At 57.1% G+C, this 16,789-nt stretch overlaps 1 protein-coding gene across 2 annotated transcripts in view; it reads right to left on the reverse strand.

The window, feature by feature from the left end:
- Window positions 1-16,789, reverse strand: part of ADAM11 (ADAM metallopeptidase domain 11) — a 672,244-nt gene that overhangs the window by 195,528 nt on the left and 459,927 nt on the right. The window contains exon 28 of one of the 2 annotated variants that reach the window (XR_007771472.1): window positions 13,196-13,275. The exons of the other annotated variant lie outside the window; for it this stretch is intronic. The gene's annotated coding sequence lies outside the window, so the exon portion shown is untranslated. Of the gene's footprint in view, window positions 1-13,195; window positions 13,276-16,789 lie in introns of those variants that run through there. 2 annotated transcript variants of the gene reach the window in all.

Consider the following 16,789-nt stretch of genomic DNA (forward strand, 5'->3'; position numbering starts at 1 on the left):
TCACCAGCAAAACAGTGCAGGAGGTGTCCCAGGATGAAATCCTAAGAGGACCCTGCTGTTCGACAGTCTAGATTGTAACCGTTCAGTACTGACACCGCAAGAGATCAAACATCACAAGCCAGATCCTGAAAATCATGAGATTGGCTCCAAAATCATGTGACATTTTAAAAAGTCCATATTGTGGTTTTGGTCTCCCTCTGACCCCTGTGTCATGAGAACATAAGAACAGTCATACTGGGTCAGAACAAAGGTCCATCTAGCCCAGTATCCTGTCTTCTGACAGTGGCCAATGTCAGGTGCCCCAAAGGGAATGAACAGACCAGGGAATCATCAAGTGATCCATCCCCTGTTGCCCATTCCCAGACTCTGACAAACAAAGGCTAGGGACACTGTCCCTGCCCTTCCTGGCTAATCCTCCATGAACTTATCTAGTTATTTTTTGAACCTTGTTCTAGTCTTGGCCTTCACAACATCCTCTGGCAAGGCGTTCCACAGGTTGACTGTGCGTTGTGTGAAGAAATACTTCCTTGTGTTTGCTTTAAACCTACTGTCTATTCATTTCTTTGGGTGACCCCTAGTTCATTTGTTATGTGAAGGGGTAAATAACACTTCCTTATTCATCTTCTCCACACCAGTCATAATTTACAGACCTCTGTCATACCCGCCTTTAGTCGCCTCTTTTCCAAGCTGAAAAGTCCCCGTTTTATTAATCTCTCCTCATATGGAACCTGAGAGCAGAGGGGACAGACTCCTCCAGCTTCCAGCAGAGCTGAGCCTTGTGAGGGGTTGGAGCCTCTCACAGCCTCACCAGACAGGGTCCAGATCTCTGCTGGACACTGGGTCCAACCCCCCATCCCCCCCAGCTCCCTGGCCCCTGCTGGGACACTGGGTCCAGCCCCCCATCCCCCCAGCTCCCTGACCCCTGCTGGGACACTGGGTCCAGCCCCCCATCCCCCCAGCTCCCTGACCTCTGCTAGACACTGGGTCCAGCCCCCCATCCCCCCAGCTCCCTGACCCCTGCTGGGACACTGGGTCCAACCCCCCATCCCCCCAGCTCCCTGACCCCTGCTGGGACACTGGGTCCAGCCCTCCATCCCCCCCAGCTCCCTGACCTCTGCTAGACACTGGGTCCAGCCCCCCATCCCCCCAGCTCCCTGACCCCTGCTGGGACACTGGGTCCAACCCCCCATCCCCCCCAGCTCCCTGACCCCTGCTGGGACACTGGGTCCAGCCCCCCATCCCCCCCAGCTCCCTGAACCCTGCTGGGACACTGGGTCCAACCCCCCATCCGCCCCCCAGCTCCCTCACCCCTGCTGGACACTGGGTCCAACCCCCCATCCCCCCCCAGCTCCCTCACCCCTGCTGGGACACTGGGTCCAACCCCCCATCCCCCCCAGCTCCCTGACCCCTGCTGGGACACTGGGCCCAACCCCCCTCCCCCCCAGCTCCCTGACCCCTGCTGGACACTGGGTCCAACCCCCCATCCCCCCAGCTCCCTGACCCCTGCTGGGACACTGGGTCCAACCCCCCATCCCCTCCAGCTCCCTGACCCCTGCTGGGACACTGGGTCCAACCCCCCATCCCCCCCAGCTCCCTGACCCCTGCTGGGACACTGGGTCCAACCCCCCATCCCCCCCATCTCCCTGACCCCTGCTGGGACACTGGGTCCAGCCCCCTATCCCCCCCAGCTCCCTGACCCCTGCTGGACACTGGGTCCAACCCCCCTCCCCACATCTCCCTGACCCCTGCTGGGACACTGGGTCCAGCCCCTCATCCCCCCCAGCTCCCTGGCCCCTGCTGGACACTGGATCCAACCCCCCATCCCCCCCAGCTCCCTGGCCCCTGCTGGACACTGGACCCAACCCCCCATCCCCCCCAGCTCCCTGGCCCCTGCTGGGATACTGGGTCCAACCCCCCTCCCCCCCAGCTCCCTGACCCCTGCTGGGACACTGGGTCCAACCCCCCATCCCTCCAGCTCCCTGACCCCTGCTGGGACACTGGGTCTAATCCCCCATCCCCCCAGCTCCCTGGCCCCTGCTGGGACACTTGGTCCAGTGGGCTGACGTATGTGGGGATTGTCTGTGACACTGCCAGGCACTCTGTATGACCCTGTGCCTGTCCTCTCGGCATTACTGCCCCTTGGGGGGAAGAGCTGAGTGTCTCCCTGGGACATGGGCAATCAGGTCAGGCCTCTGAGACAGAGACCTCCAAGCTGTCTGGACTGCAGTCCATGCTTCTGAGCAGCATCTCCCCAGAGATAGGAAACCCAGTGAGTGCAGAGCAACGCCCGGCAGCACAGCAGGGCTGTGTGTGGGGAGCAGAGATGGGGGTCAGGGGTCTGGGCTGAGGAGCAGGGGGCACAGACACTAAGACCGCTTAGAACAGAGAGGCAGAGGAGACAGGTCAGGCGAGGATGGGCTCAGGGGGCAAGACATGCCCGGCCTTCCATCAGCAGGGCCCCGGTGCTGAGCCTGCCTCTCTCAGCTAAGCTGGGGACCTGCAGCTCCTGGACGGTTGGGGACCAGTGACCAGACTGTGCTACCACCTGAGGGCCCTGTGTCTGAGGAGGGCAGAACCAGGATCCTGCAGGACTCTGGTTTGGCTGGACTCGCTGCAGGGACCTGCAGAGGGAGATGGGTGACAGGCCAGGGCATAGACCTGACCCTGGGAATCTGTGCCATGGGGCCCTGGCAGCTCCCTGACCCTGAGGTGCTGGCTCAGATAGAGGGTGTGGGGCAACCATTCCCTTCCCATGCTGAGGCATCTCCATGGTCGTCACAGCCCTGCCTTGGCCCAGATGAGGGGAGGCTCGGTCCCTCCTGAAGATGAGCCCCAGCCTTGCCCAAAGGCCAGCAGAGCTCCCATCTCCATGGCTGCCTTGCCCTCTCCCTGGCTCTGATGAAGCCAGATGAATTCTTCTTGTCCTGTCTAGAGTTGCCAGGTGTCCAGTCTTCGGCCAGAAGGCCCAATCGAAAAGGGACCCTGGTGGGTCCGGTCAGCATCACTGATTGGGCTGTTAAAAGTTCGGTCCACGGTGCAGTGGGGCTAAGGCAGGCGCTCTGCTTGCCCTGGCTCCGTGCAGCTCCTCGGAGGCGGCCAGCGTGTCCGGCCCCTAGGCCAATGAGCAGCCAGGGAGGCTCTGCGTGCTGCCCCCACCACCAGTGCTGGCTCTGCAGCTTCCATTGGCCGGGAACCACAGCTAATGGGAGCTGCGGGGGTGGCATCTGCGGGCACAGGCAGCACACACCATGCAGAGCCATCTGGCTGCACCTCCGCCTAGGGGTCCGACATGCTGGCTGCTTCCAGGAGCAGCACAGAGCCAGGGCAGACAGCTGCCTAATGTAAGTGCCACCCAGACAGAGCCCATGCCCTGAACCCCCTGCCCCACATCGGAACTCCCTCCCACACTCAAAACTCCATCCCAGAGCCTGCACCCCAACCCTCTTCCCCAACCCGGAGCCTCCTCCTGCACCCCAACCTCCTAACCCAGCCCAGAGCCCCCTCCTACACCCTGAACTCCTCATTTCTGGCCCCACCCTGGAGCCTGCACCCCCAGCTGTAGCCCTCACCCCCTCCCGTACCCCAACCCTCTGCCCCAGCCCAGAGAAAGTGAGTGACGGTCGGGGAGAGTGAGCAATGGAGGAAAGGGGGATGGAGTGAGCTGGGGGTGGGGCCTCAGAGAAGGGGTAGAACAGAGGGCAGAGCCTCAGGGCAGGGGCGGGACAAGGGTGTTTGGTTTTGTGCAGTTAGAAAGTTGGCAACCCTAGTCCCATCCCCAGCTGTTCGGGAACGATGGCCGCCCTATGCTGCTGATCAGGTGTCTGAGGACACTGAACATTTAGGGTGCTGTTCCTCGCTGGCCTCTGACCCTCGGGATCCCAGAAGGGGACCCTGACCCTGTGTGGCGTCTTGCTCCCGAGAAGGACTCAGAGCTCATCCATGGCTCGCTGGGCCTGAGAACTGGCATCAGCACAAGTGTCTCCGCCTCTGTGCCGGCTCTGGAGCTGCGAATGCTGCTGAGTTATTGAAGCTTTCCCAGGCCTGGGTTTCGTTTCATTCGCCTGCCGCTCCCTTTGTTGTGGGAGGGGAGAACACGCTCCTCACACTTCTCCCGGATATCAAACCCGCACTGCAAACAAACAGATAAATAAATCACAAAGCTGGCTGCTGCCGTCACTGCCTGCCCCAGAACGAGAAAGACAATCACACTGCGCTGGGGCGGCCCTGGCAGCGGTGTGGTGCCACTGACCCATGCAGGCCTGCCGGGGGCGCCCCACGCACAGTGGTCTGGGCTGAGATTTCCTGGGGCGAGGACAGGTGTTTTCTACAGGAGCCTGCCTCAGTTTCACCCAGAGGTTTGTCCTGTCACCGCTCCAGGGTGCCCTTTGCTCCCTGCCTGATCCCAGGGGCCAGGTGCAGAGCTGGTGAATGGGACTCAGGCAGTGGTGCTGGAACAGGGAGCCAGGGGGCCTGGCCCCTCCACTTTTCACCCCAGCGGACCCTGCCCCGATCCCCTCCTTTTCCCCCGCCCACCCCTGGCCAGGCCAGCAGCTGATGGAGCCGGGGTGGGGAGCCCTGGCGGTTGTGGGAGCCACGTGGACCCTCCACCTGTCCGAGGTGCAGAGGGCCCCAAGCGGCCTCCAGCCGATGTCCCTGCTCCCCCAGGTCTCCCGACCAGGGCAGGTGGCAGCCAGGGCCAGCTCCAGCATTTTTGCTACCCCAAGCGATGGGGAAAAAAAACAAACCCGTGATCGGCAGCAGCTCTTCCGCCACCACTTCATTCTTCTGGGGCAATTCGACGGCAGGTCCTTCCATCCGAGAGGGACTGATGGACCTGCCTCCGAATTGCAGCCAAAGAGCCGGACGTGCCGCCCCTTCCCCTTGGCTGCCTCCAGCACCTGCTTGCTGAGCTGGTGCCTGGAGCCAGCCCTGGTGGCAGGTCCGTGCTGGCTCCCCACAGCGGCCCGTGTGGCTCTTACCACGGCCAGCCTGCGGCTCCAAGGTGCTGCCCCCTGGCTAAAGCTGGGTCGGGGTAAAAGCCACGTGGGCAGCTGTGGGGAGCCTGGATCCCTCCACCTGCCCTGGCGGCAGGCCTGGGGGTCAGGGACACTGGCAGGGGGCTGCTTTCAACTCCACTCAGGGACGGGGCAGACAGGCTCGCTGGCCCCACTCCAGCTTGGCTGGGGGTGGGGCTCCTGGGGGAGGAGGGGGGGCCTTGAGCGGGGAGAGGCGGAGTGGGGACAGAGGAGGGGCAGGCGCGGAGCCTTTGGGGCTACCGGCTCCCCCACATTTGGGAAGACTCTGTTGTTCCTGGCCAGGGTGCATTCTAGGGTTGCCAGTTTTGGTTGGATGTCTCATCACACGATAGGGTTGCCAGGCGTCCGGTTTTCAACCCGAACGCCCAGTCAAAAAGGGAACCTGGTGGCTCCAGTCAGCGCAGCCAACCGGGCTGTAAAAAGTCTGGTCGGCGGCGCAGCAGGGGCCCACAGCTAAGGCAGGCTCCCCACCTACCCTAGCTCCGCACAGCTCCTGGAAGCAGCTGCCAAGTCCCTGCAGCCCCTAGGCACATAGGCAGCCAGAGAGGCTCCGCACGCTGCCCCCGCCCCGAGTGCCAGCTCTGCAGTTCCCATTGGCTGGGAACTGCGACCAATGGGAGCTGTGGGGGTGGCACCTGCAGATGCGAGGGCAGCGTGTGGGGCTCCCTGGCTACCCATGCGCCATGGGGCTGCAGGGACTTGGTGGCTGCTTCCTGGGATCCTGCACCCGCTCTCGTACCCCAACCCTGAGGCCCCTCCCTCACCCAAATTCCCTCATGGAGCCTGCACCCCTCCCCATACCCCAACCCCCTGCCCCAGCCTGCGGCCCCCTCCTGCACCCCAAACCCCTCATCCCCAGCTCCACCCCAGAGCCTGCACCTCCAGATGGAGCCTGCACCCCCCCTGCCCCAGCACCTCAACCTGAAGAAAGTGCCTTAATGATTGCTGCTGGGCTAGTCCGAGGTCCTACAGGCGTTTCAATGGGAACTGAGTAACTCTGAACAGAGCCCATCTGTCAGCGAGTGTCTGTGTGGGACCCAGCCCATGAGCATTGCAAAGGGCACCCAAGAAATGGACAGGGAGGGTGCTGGCCTCTGACACGCAGAGGGCTAATATTAGGCCCCTGCTTTTCCGGGGGGCTGAGTCCTTGTAGTCCTCTGTGGTTGTGGGTGTTCAGGGCCTTTGGGCTCAGGCACTGACTGCACTGGCGTTCGGGGCCTGGTTGGAGGCCCCCAGGTTTGACAAGGTTGGCCTAAGACTTTGCGAGCTCTGGGCCAACAGGGGGTGGGATGTGTGACCTGGGACTGCACGTGCAGCTAGCCCCAAGTGTTGTCAGGTCTCTGCACATGCGCTCAGGGTCATGTCATGTAGTGCCCTGTCATGTCACAAAAATACTCTCCATGTCCTTCACTCGCCTCCTGCTCCGCAGCCCATGTCAGTTTGTTTATTTAATCTGTGCAGGGAGTTTGCTAACTGGGATAATGAGGCCGTGGAGATTAAACTGCTCCTCTTCAAAGTCAGTCCAAGGACGTCACCCGGTCGTGCTCATCGACGTTGCTCGTTGCTGTCACGTGTCCAGGCCTCCAAGAGCTGGCGCTTTGGAGTCAGATTCTCTGATAGCCTGTGAGCATCACGTGTCTCCCACAGGCGTAGCGTGCTCCCATGCCCCGGGGGCCCCATGCTGCGCTCCCATGCCCCGGGAGCCCCATGCTGTGCTCCCACGACCCGGGGGCCCCGTGCCAAGCTCCCATGCCCCAGGGGCCCCATGTCATGTTCCCATGCCGCAGGGGCCCTATGCTGCTTTCCCACTCCCCGGGGGCCCCATGCTCCCATGCCCCAGGGGCCCCATGTCGTTTTCCCATGCTGCAGGGGCACTATGCTGCTTTCCCATGCCCCTGGGGCCCCGTGCCAAGCTCCCATGCCCCAGGCGCCCCATGTCATGTTCCCATGCTGCAGGGGCACTATGCTGCTTTCCCATGTCCCGGGGGCCCCGTGCCACGCTCCCATGCCCCAGGGGCCCCACATCGTGTTCCCATGCTGCAGGGGCACCATGCTGCGCTCCCATGCCCCGGGGGCCTGCACCATGCTCCCATGCCTCGGGGGTCCTGCCCCATGCTCCTACGCCCTATGGGCCCTGCACCATGCTCCCATGCCTCAGGAGTCCTACCCCACTCTCCCATGCCCCATGGGTCCCATGCCATGCTCCCATGCTTTGGGGGCCCCATGCCGTGCTCCCATGCCCCAGGGGCCCACCCCACCCCGCACTCCCACGCCCCGGAGGCCCCAAGCCGCACCACCACGTCCACTGCTTGAAATGACTGCCTGATAACCAGCTAGTCTTTCTGCAGGCGGGATCTCAGCCCACCCCACTGACTCCAGCATCTGAGCAGAGAAGTGTGTGTGTGCGACTGTGTGTGAGGCTCTGTGTGGGTGTGGCTATGGATTTGATTGGGGTTTTTTTTGGTGGGGGGAGGTTCCTGATACGGAGATTCAGAATCAGCTACTCCTGCCTATCGGGAACATGTGCAACCATGTAGGAAATCTCCAGTTCTGAGCCCCTCATCTCTCTTGCTAGCCAATAGCCTGGGCAGGAGATGAGGTGACAACCCAGGCGTCTACCGCTTCTTCCTCCTGGTGCTCTGCGAATAGGGGACTCTCCAGCGCTGTGGGTGAGGGACAGATAGGCAGCGCTCCCTCCGGCACTGAAATGCAGCCATCTCTGGGGAGGGGTAGGAGTTATTTAGCGCAGCACTGCCCTGCCCTTTGGGACAGGGATCATGTTCCCCCTGAGCGTTGCACACTGATTGGAAATCCCAGCGGGAATTCAAGCTGGAGAACAGTGCGACATTTGGCTAGACGCCAGGGCTAACCTGTCATGGGACTTCTAATGGCCTGAAATGGGCCAACCCAAGGGTTAAGATTTTTAAAGGCGATTAGTGATTTGAGGCGACTCCAGCGGGTGGGATTTGCAGAAAGTGCCGAGTACGCGCCTTTGAACACAGGCTCCTGCGAGGCCTCTCCAGACGTGTCCCCGGACTCGCTAGTCACCACTGAAAATCTTGGCCAATGACCAGAAATAGGCAGAAGCTGTTTTTTTGTGCGTCTGCTGAGAGACATTTCCTCTGAGCACCACGCAGGGCCATTGTCAGAGGGAGCAGTGCCCCTTCTGCAGTCACCAGCATCGCTCTGGTATTCCTTGGTGGACTCCCATCCATGTGCTGCCGGGATCTCAGCACAGCCTGGCATGGCCTGGCATGGCGATTTCCCCAATGTTTCCCAAATCCCCCCAAATTCCTGCCCCCTGTTTTTATTTCCTAGGCACAGTTGCACACACACATTGGATCTTGGCCCTGGCTGAACTTACCTGGCCCTGCTGATTATTCCTCAGGCCGTTAGGAAGGGCAGAGAAGCAACCAGAAAGCCTGGTGCCTCTTAGTGATTAGAAACAGGGCAGGGCATTGAAGTTTGGATGCTCTGTTTTCATGCACAGAGCAAGTCATGCATGTTGAGTCTCCAATTGATTTTACTTGGGATCGAAGAAAACAAGACAGAACTGAAGCCCAGTGGGCCAAGCTTACCTCTATTATACTGTGATGTTATTGATATAAACTGGGACCATATAGAATGTGGATTGCAACCAAGGTCTTGTAGTGGCACCAAATCTTATGAAAAAGGGGTCATATAAGGGGTCTAAGACCAGGTTATGGGTTGCTGGTTATGATGATGCTGCCTGTATGTCTGTATCATTTTGTAGTTGAAGTTATGAGTATTGGCCGTATACTGTCTGTATTTCAAATTTGTGCTGTATTTCTGGGAAAAATCCCAGACAAGTGGGTGTTCGCTCTGCCTAGCAGGCTTGATGGCCCATTAAGGACCATCAGCTACACAATTGACCCATGGAGAGAAGGCAGATACACCTTGTAACTCAGCAAAGTATGCAGGAACTTGCCCTGTGACTGCAGACTCCATTTTGCTGTAATTTTCCACAGTAAGAACAAAGAAGTGTTCTTACACCTGGAAAAGCCTATAAAAGGCTGATGCCTCATCTCCATGTTGTCTTCAATCCTGCTTCTTACCTCTGGAGGGACTTTGCTACAAACTGAAGCTCTGAACAAAGGACTGATGACCCATCCCAGCGGGAGATGTTCTCCAGAGACTTAATTTGAACCTGCAGTTTACTCCATCACTGCTACAAGCCTGAACTAAGAACTTTGCCATTACTGCATGTAATTGATTCCATTTAACCACTTCTAGCTCTCATCTCTATCTTTTTCCTTTAATGAATAAACTTTAGATTTTAGATTCTAAAGGATTGGCAACAGCGTGATTTGTGGGTAAGATCTGATGTGTATATTGACCTGGGCCTGGGGCTTGATTCTTTGGGATCGAGAGAACCTTTTTCTTTTACTGGGGTTTTGGTTTTCATAACCATTCATCCCCAGGATGAGTGGGACTGGTGGTGATACTGGGAGACTGGAGTGTCTAAGGAAATTGCTTGTGTGACTTGTAATTAGCCAGTGGGGTGAGACGGAAGTCCTTTTTGTATGGCTGGTTTGGTTTGCCTTAGAGGTGGAAAAACCCCAGCCTTAGGCTGTGACTGCCCTGTTTGAGCAATTGATCCTGAATTGGCACTCTCAGTTGGGTCCCGACAGAACCTCATTGTCACATATACCCACTGCTTTGCATTATATTCTGCTTTATTCTATTCAGCAGTAATGCAGGGCTTGTAGCCTGTAAGACAGTAGTCCCCAACCTTTTTGTCTGGAGGGCAGCAAGCGGCGTCATCGAGAGGCGTCACTGCCAAAATGCCACAGAAATTCGGCGGCATTTCGGTGGATGCTCCACTGCAGGCCAGGACGCCGGGGACCTCTGCTGTAAGACATTGGTTTCAGCAGTCAGCATGAGGCTTGAGGCCTGTAAACTTTGGCATAAATAAACGTAGGTAGCTCATAAGTTTTGGGGAACTGGAAGCAAAGTGTAGGGGGAATTTTGTCTATAATGACACCAGTCAACCACAGCACATGAACAGATCCCAGCGCCTGGAAGGGTTTGGATGGAACACCCGACTGCAAGAGCGCCATGGCAACAAATTGACGTATATGACAATGGGGTGAAATCATAAATACACTGACCTATAGGAGAAGGACACCTTAACATTGGGAAGGGGAGGAAATGCAAATAAGGAAAAAGGAAGAAACCCTCCTGAATATGCATTAGACATGGTAACGGCAGCGCAACATTTAAAAGTGGCCTCTTCGGGCAGTAGGAGAGAGGGGTGGCCCTTGGGAGGGGCCAGGATGCTGGCCACTGGTGAAGATGAGGAAGGTGTCGGTGATGAGGAAGAGACTGGCTAACATTTCAGGTTGTTGTGCAAGGGGTGATGGGAGTATGGATGTGCCTATGTACTTTCTGTATTACCTCTAGCTACCTTACTGATGTAGAGCGTGTGAGACGTCGCTAAATGTATTAATCAATTATTTATTTGTAAATCTTAACGGGTTCCTATACTGTGAGTGTTGCACATGGGCACAGTGGGGTTCCCCACTATCTAATAATTTTAATAATACTGGGCCTGATCTTGGGACAAGAACCTGACAGCCCTGTCACGGAGTGTGGGGGGAAACAAGGCCTTGCACCCCCAGCTTCCTGCGATGCACCGTGACTCTCAGCCAGCCAGTAAACCAGAAGGTTTATTAGCCGACAGGAACCCAGTCTCACAGTCACTGCTTCCCAGGCTAGAGCCACCACCCCGTGCCGGGAGCATGGCCTGCATTCAGGCTTCGGTCCTAGACAGATACATTCACGGGTAGCCAGGCTCGTACTAACACAAGTTACCAAGCACGCCACATAAGCCCCCCACAAGCTTCCACTTCTCGACGTCTTCAGGTCCAGGCTGGACGCCTCTCTGAGTGATGTGCTTCAATCACTCTCACGTTAGTGGGGTACGGGGTGAAATCTCCAGCCTGTGCTGTACCGGAGATCAGACTGGAGCTAACGGCCCATCTGCTATCTTATGAGGCAGAGCTGATGAAGAATGTCAGGGAGGTCGCGAGCGCATGAGCACACACACACATTCACATGCGCACACACGTGCACACACACACATGCATGCACACATGAGCATGCACACACGTGCACCCACCCACATACACGCAAGCGCACATGCACACAAGCACACACACACATACAAATGTGCACGCACGCGCCCACACACCCTCATACACACATGCACGCACACGCACACATGCACACGTGCACACACATACACATGTGCACACCCACTCACACACCCACGTACATGCACTCACACCCATACATACATGCAGGCGTGCACACGTGCACCCACACCCACACAAACACACACACGTGCATCCCCCCACATACACATGTGCGCGCACACTCTCACACACGTGCACACTCACACACATACATGCATGCACACATGTGTGCACACACGTGCACACTCACACACACACGTGTGTGTGCACACTCATACACACACTCACTCACACACAAGAGTGATGGAGAGACTCACTTAAAGACACACAATGGAGGCACTGAGAATAGGCCCCAGGTCCTCTAGCTCCCAGTCATGTACTGTCATAAACAGATAAGAAAAGTTAATAGCACAGAAGTACTTTAGATCTCTTTGACTATAAAGGGTTAACAAGTTCAGTGAGCCTGGCTGTCACCTGACCAGAGGACCAATCAGGGGACAGGATACTTTCAAATCTCGAGGCAGGGAAGTTTGTGCTGTGCTGTGAGTTTTGGTTGTTGTTCACTCTGGGGGCTCAGAGGGACCAGATGTGCAACCAGGTTTCTCTCTAGTCTCTCCAATACAGGCTCTTATAAGTTCAGACTAGTGAGTACTAGGTAGATAAGGCGAGTTAGGCTTATGGTTATTTTCTTTATTTGCAAATGTGTATTTGGCTGGAAGGAGTTTAAATTTGTATTTTGCTGAAAGGATTTTAATTTGTACTTGTATACTTAGGCTGGGAGGGTGTTCCCAGTGTCTATAGCTGAAAGACCCTGTACATATTCCATCTTAAATTTACAAAGATAATTTTTACTGTTTATCTCTCTTTAATTAAAAGCTTTTCTTGTTTAAGAACCTGATTGTTTTTTTTATACTGGTGAGACCCCAGGGGACTGGGTCTGGGTCCACCAGGGAATTGGTGGGGAGAAAGGAGGGAAGGGGGGGAGAGAGGTTAATTTTCTCTCTGTGTTAGGATTACTTTCTCTCTCAGGGAGAGTCTGGGAGGGGGACAGAGAAGGAGGGGGGAAGGTGAATTTTCCTCTCTATTTTAAGATTCAAGGAGTTTGAATCACAGTGATCTTCCAGGGTAACCCAGGGAGGGGAAGCCTGGGAGAGGCAATGATGAGGGAAAGAGTTTACTTTCCTTGTATTAAGATCCAGAGGGTCTGGGTCTTGGGGGTCCCCGGGCCAGGTTTGGGGGGGATCAGAGTGTACCAGGCACTGGAATTCCTGGTTGGTGGCAGTGCTACAGGTTCTAAGCTGGTAACTGAGCTTAGAGGCATTCATGCTGGTACCCCATCTTTTGGATGCTAAGGTTCAGAGTGGGGAATTGTACCATGACATGTACAGACGACACAATCCCTTGGAGAACTTGTATCCTTTCAGGTCATGGGCTGTTCCCAAGAGTCTCTTATTCCCAGCCAGAATTCCACCTCAGACACAGTAATTTCAGTCAGACCCCTCTCCCGCCCACAAAATCAGGTTCCCCCTGTGTGACAAAGTGGGACTGTTCTTAATGTTTCCTCTGAACACTGTAGGGGTGCCTCAGTTTCCCCTATGAATTTCTTAAGTCTCTAGGTGGTGGGATAAAGGCCAGTGTGCATAAATCATCAAAACTCTGTCTCTTGGCAACAAAAGCCTGGGGCCCTTCCCCCCCTGCAAGGGGATGGCTAAAGGTGTTCGAGAACAAAGAGATCAGGGGACCTCCTGGCCTGGGAAAGAGACAAAGGCCAGAAAGGAGGGGCTGGAGGGGGTTTCAGTTTGGAGCTGGCTGGGGCTGAGGAGTGAAGTGCAGACGTGGTTGTCTGGCTCACTGGGCCCCAGAATGCACCCTGCTGAGGGGTCTGGTCCTCTGTACCTACAAGCTCTGTTTTAGATCATGTTCCTGTCATCTAATAAACCTCTGTGTTACTGGCTGGCTGAGAGTCACGTCTGACTGCGAAGTGGGGGGTGCAGGACCCTGTGGCTTCCCCAGGACCCTGCCTGGCTGGACTCGCTGTGGGAAGCGCATGGAGGGGCATATGCTGAATGCTCCAAGGTCAGACCCAGGAGATGAAGCCGTGTGAGCTTCTTGCCCTGAAGACAGTCTGCTCCAAGGGAGAGGAGGCTCCCCAAAGTCCTGACTGGCTTTGTGGGGAGCAGTTCCAGAGCATCGCCCGGGGACTCCGTGACACCCTGCATGTGGGATTCTTCTCCCTCTCCTGACTGAGCTGTTGTGTAGTGTTCCTATGTGCTGTTACACAACTGCCCCACTCCACTCCAGAAGCAGCTGCATTTCAATGGCGGGGGGGGCACCTCTTTGAACAAGACCTGGTTTCTACTGGCATAAACCTAGGCACAGGTGCATGGAGGGTCAGCATGGCCAGGGAAGGGGCCCAGAGCACTGATGCCAGGTTCCCCTCTCCCCTGCTTCCACCGACAGGCTCCAGCGTTCACCCAGCCCTCCACTAGCTGCCCCCAGCTTTCTCTAGACCCCCTCAACCGCAGACACTGCACCCCCCTGACATCCTCATCTTCCCCTTGGACCCCGCCGCAAACCCAGCTTCCCCAGCCACCTCTGCCCCAGCCCCAGGCCTTCTGGCAGCCCCCCAACACCCCCAAAACCCAGCTGCCCCTGGCTCCCCACACCAGGCAGCTTCTACTTCCTGCCAGGCTCCCGTCAGCACCCCCAGCTCCCGCGGCTCCGGGTGGGTGCGCTGACCGGAAGCTGATGTTCGGGAACATGCACCTTTGAGAAACCAATTTGCATCACGGAGCTAATTTGCTGGAAGCATCTCACCTGGCCGGAGCTGCACGAAACGTGGCAGTTGCGAGCTGGGCGCGCCCGGCAGCTCCTCCCTGGGGTGAACATGGGCCTGCCCCGGGGGATCCGTAATTGTGTTACTATGGAACTGGAGGGCCGAGGCAGGGCCACCCGGGGCGGGGGGGACAAGTGGGGCAATTTGCCCCAGGACCCACAGGGGCCCCCACTAGAATATAGTATTCTATAGTATTGCAACTTTTTTAATGGAAGGGGCCCCCAAAATTGCTTTGCCCCAGGGCCCCTGAATCCTCTGGGCGGCCCTGGGCCGAGGGCCTGGCCACCCAGAGGCCTGAACGCGCCACTCCAGAGCCTTTAGTTCATTCACTACAGTGCAAGCACCAGACACTTGGCTAGCAACAGAGCCGGGCCCAAGAGCGCAGCCTCCAATTGCCGAGCTCCGAGACGGACTAGACCTTGCGTCTCTCTCCCACACCAGTGAATTTCCCCGTGTCCTTCCCCCTCCCTGAAATGAAAAACATCGATCAGACAATGAAATAACCCCAGAGGCCCCCCAGCTTCCCACCTGCCCACCCGCCTCCTCGTGTAATTATGCAAAGCAAATAGCCGTGGGCTCTGTTGCTCATTGATTTTGCAGGAGATGCTGTTAGCTTAACCTTTCAAGAGAAACTGCTGTAGCACTGCAAGCAGGAGCTCACAACGGAGCCTCAGCTGGGTTTTTGCCTCCTCTTGGCATGAGTGGCGTGTTGGAGATTCGCTGCTCAGGCAGCCGGGTGCCAGGTGCCCCTCACTGGCAGGGTGGAGGTGGGGTGCTGGTACGCTCTCTAGAGACGAGTGTGAGTGCCAAGATGCTGGATTCACCTCTGCCCCAACCCAGCCCAGCAGGTGACTGCTTCAGGTGCTCCCCAATAGCTGACCAATGGACGCCTCGAGGGGAGAACAGGAGCAGGGAGCAGAGCTGGAGAGAGGGCAGCTGCTGAGCGCTGCCAAGTTCCCAGAGATGAAGAGAGGGGACTGACAGAGGCAGTGTGCCAGCCCCTCCCGGGAGGCACAGCAGAGAGGTCAGGCTCCAACTTCAGGGGCCCCAGGGAGCCAGGAGTGGTTGGCATCATGGTGTCTCGTGTTCCTTTCCCCTCTGACATTTGGGGCGTGCCTCAATTTCCCTCTGTTGTGCTACATTCTGGAGGGCTGATTTGTTTATTCTTGGTCCAGAAGCACCCAGGGGCCCTGGGGTAAAGAGTCTAGATCCTTTGGGAGGCCTCACCCTGCAGGCAGTGCCAAGCGCCCGCCCTGGGGAAAGTGCCTGTGCAAGGTGCCCCATGCTGAGCCTTCTAAAACCAAGGATCCCGACTCCCTTGGCTCTGCTGACAGCCTTGGTCCTGGCAACGAGTGACCCTGAAGCCCAGCGGGAGATCTCCAGGCGCAGATCTGCCAGGCCCGACATCTTCCTAGGGAAGCGTTTTGAGGCCAGTTGAACAAACCCATTCTGACCCATCCCGTGTCCCCAGTGCCCATCGTGCACACTGCAGCCGAAACCCAAACGGCTGGGGAGGCTGGATTTGTTTCTCCACCTGTCTCTGTGCTCCCAGGCCTGGGTCAGGAGTGCTAGGAGAAAAGCCGTCCCAGGGGCCATTCCCGCCCCATCCACGCCTGGTCAGGTGCCATTCCCAGCCCTGGCTCCCTGAGAATTCCAAGCAGCATCTGAATCGTGGGTCCCCCACTGACCAGCCTGGAGTCCCACCTCGCCTGGGGATTCTTGGGGGTGGAGGGTGGGTGTATTTCTAGCCAGCATGAACTGCTAAGCAAAGGGGCTCCCTCCTCCCATGAGCCTTCTCTGAGCTCCATCAGACTGGCTCACAGAGGGTGATCATAGCGCCCTCTTGTGGCAGCCCACAGGGAGGATAACAGCTCTCCTGCTGCTACAGGCTGTGGGGACTCTGCTGGCTGAGGGTGGGTGTGGGAGACACATGCAGACCGTGCTGGACTGACAGGATGGAGCTCTGACCTCCTGCCTTTCAGGGGCAGCCCTCACGGCTGGTTAGACTTTGCTCTTCCTTCAAGGAGACCAGGATGCTTCAGAAGTATTAATTGTGCATAGAGTGACCAGATACCCCGATATTATTGTAACTGTCACAATATTAGGGGCCTTGTCTTATATAGGCAACTATACATCCCGCCCATCCCCCATGAAAAGTGTCCCAATTGCTCTCTGGTACCCCTAATTGTGCCTCCCAGTTGCCCTGTGAGTTAGGACAGCATCGGCATCCCCAGGTGACGGGGGACACTGAGGCACGGGGCGAGGAAGTGACTCGTCCAGCTTCACGCAATGTCAGTGGAATAGTTGTGTGACCAGCTGGGACTGTTCTTGGTGTGGTCTTTGAATCCTGAGTGGGGAGTGTTGGCCTGGGAAGGTTGCAGGGGGGTTTGGCTGGGACTGGCTGCATTGGGGATGGGAGACTTTCCTTGAGGGCGGATACCTGAGCATGTAACATGAGAACCAGGAGGGGGTGGAGGCCAGGGAACTCCTCTGCCCACGAAACTGGACAAAGGCTGGAGGAAGAGCCGGGGGGAGGCTGAGTGAGAGGCTGGAGGGAGTTTCAGTTTGGAGCTGGCTGGGAAAAGGGAGGTGTCATAAACAGATAGCTAAGGGTTAATGTTCTTTTACCTGTAAAGGGTTAACACAGGGAACCAAACACCTGACCAGAGGACCAATCAGGAAACAAGACTTTTTCAAAT

This window comes from Gopherus flavomarginatus, chromosome 25 (genome assembly GCF_025201925.1).
Source record: "Gopherus flavomarginatus isolate rGopFla2 chromosome 25, rGopFla2.mat.asm, whole genome shotgun sequence".
Classification (NCBI taxonomy): Eukaryota; Metazoa; Chordata; order Testudines; family Testudinidae; genus Gopherus; species Gopherus flavomarginatus.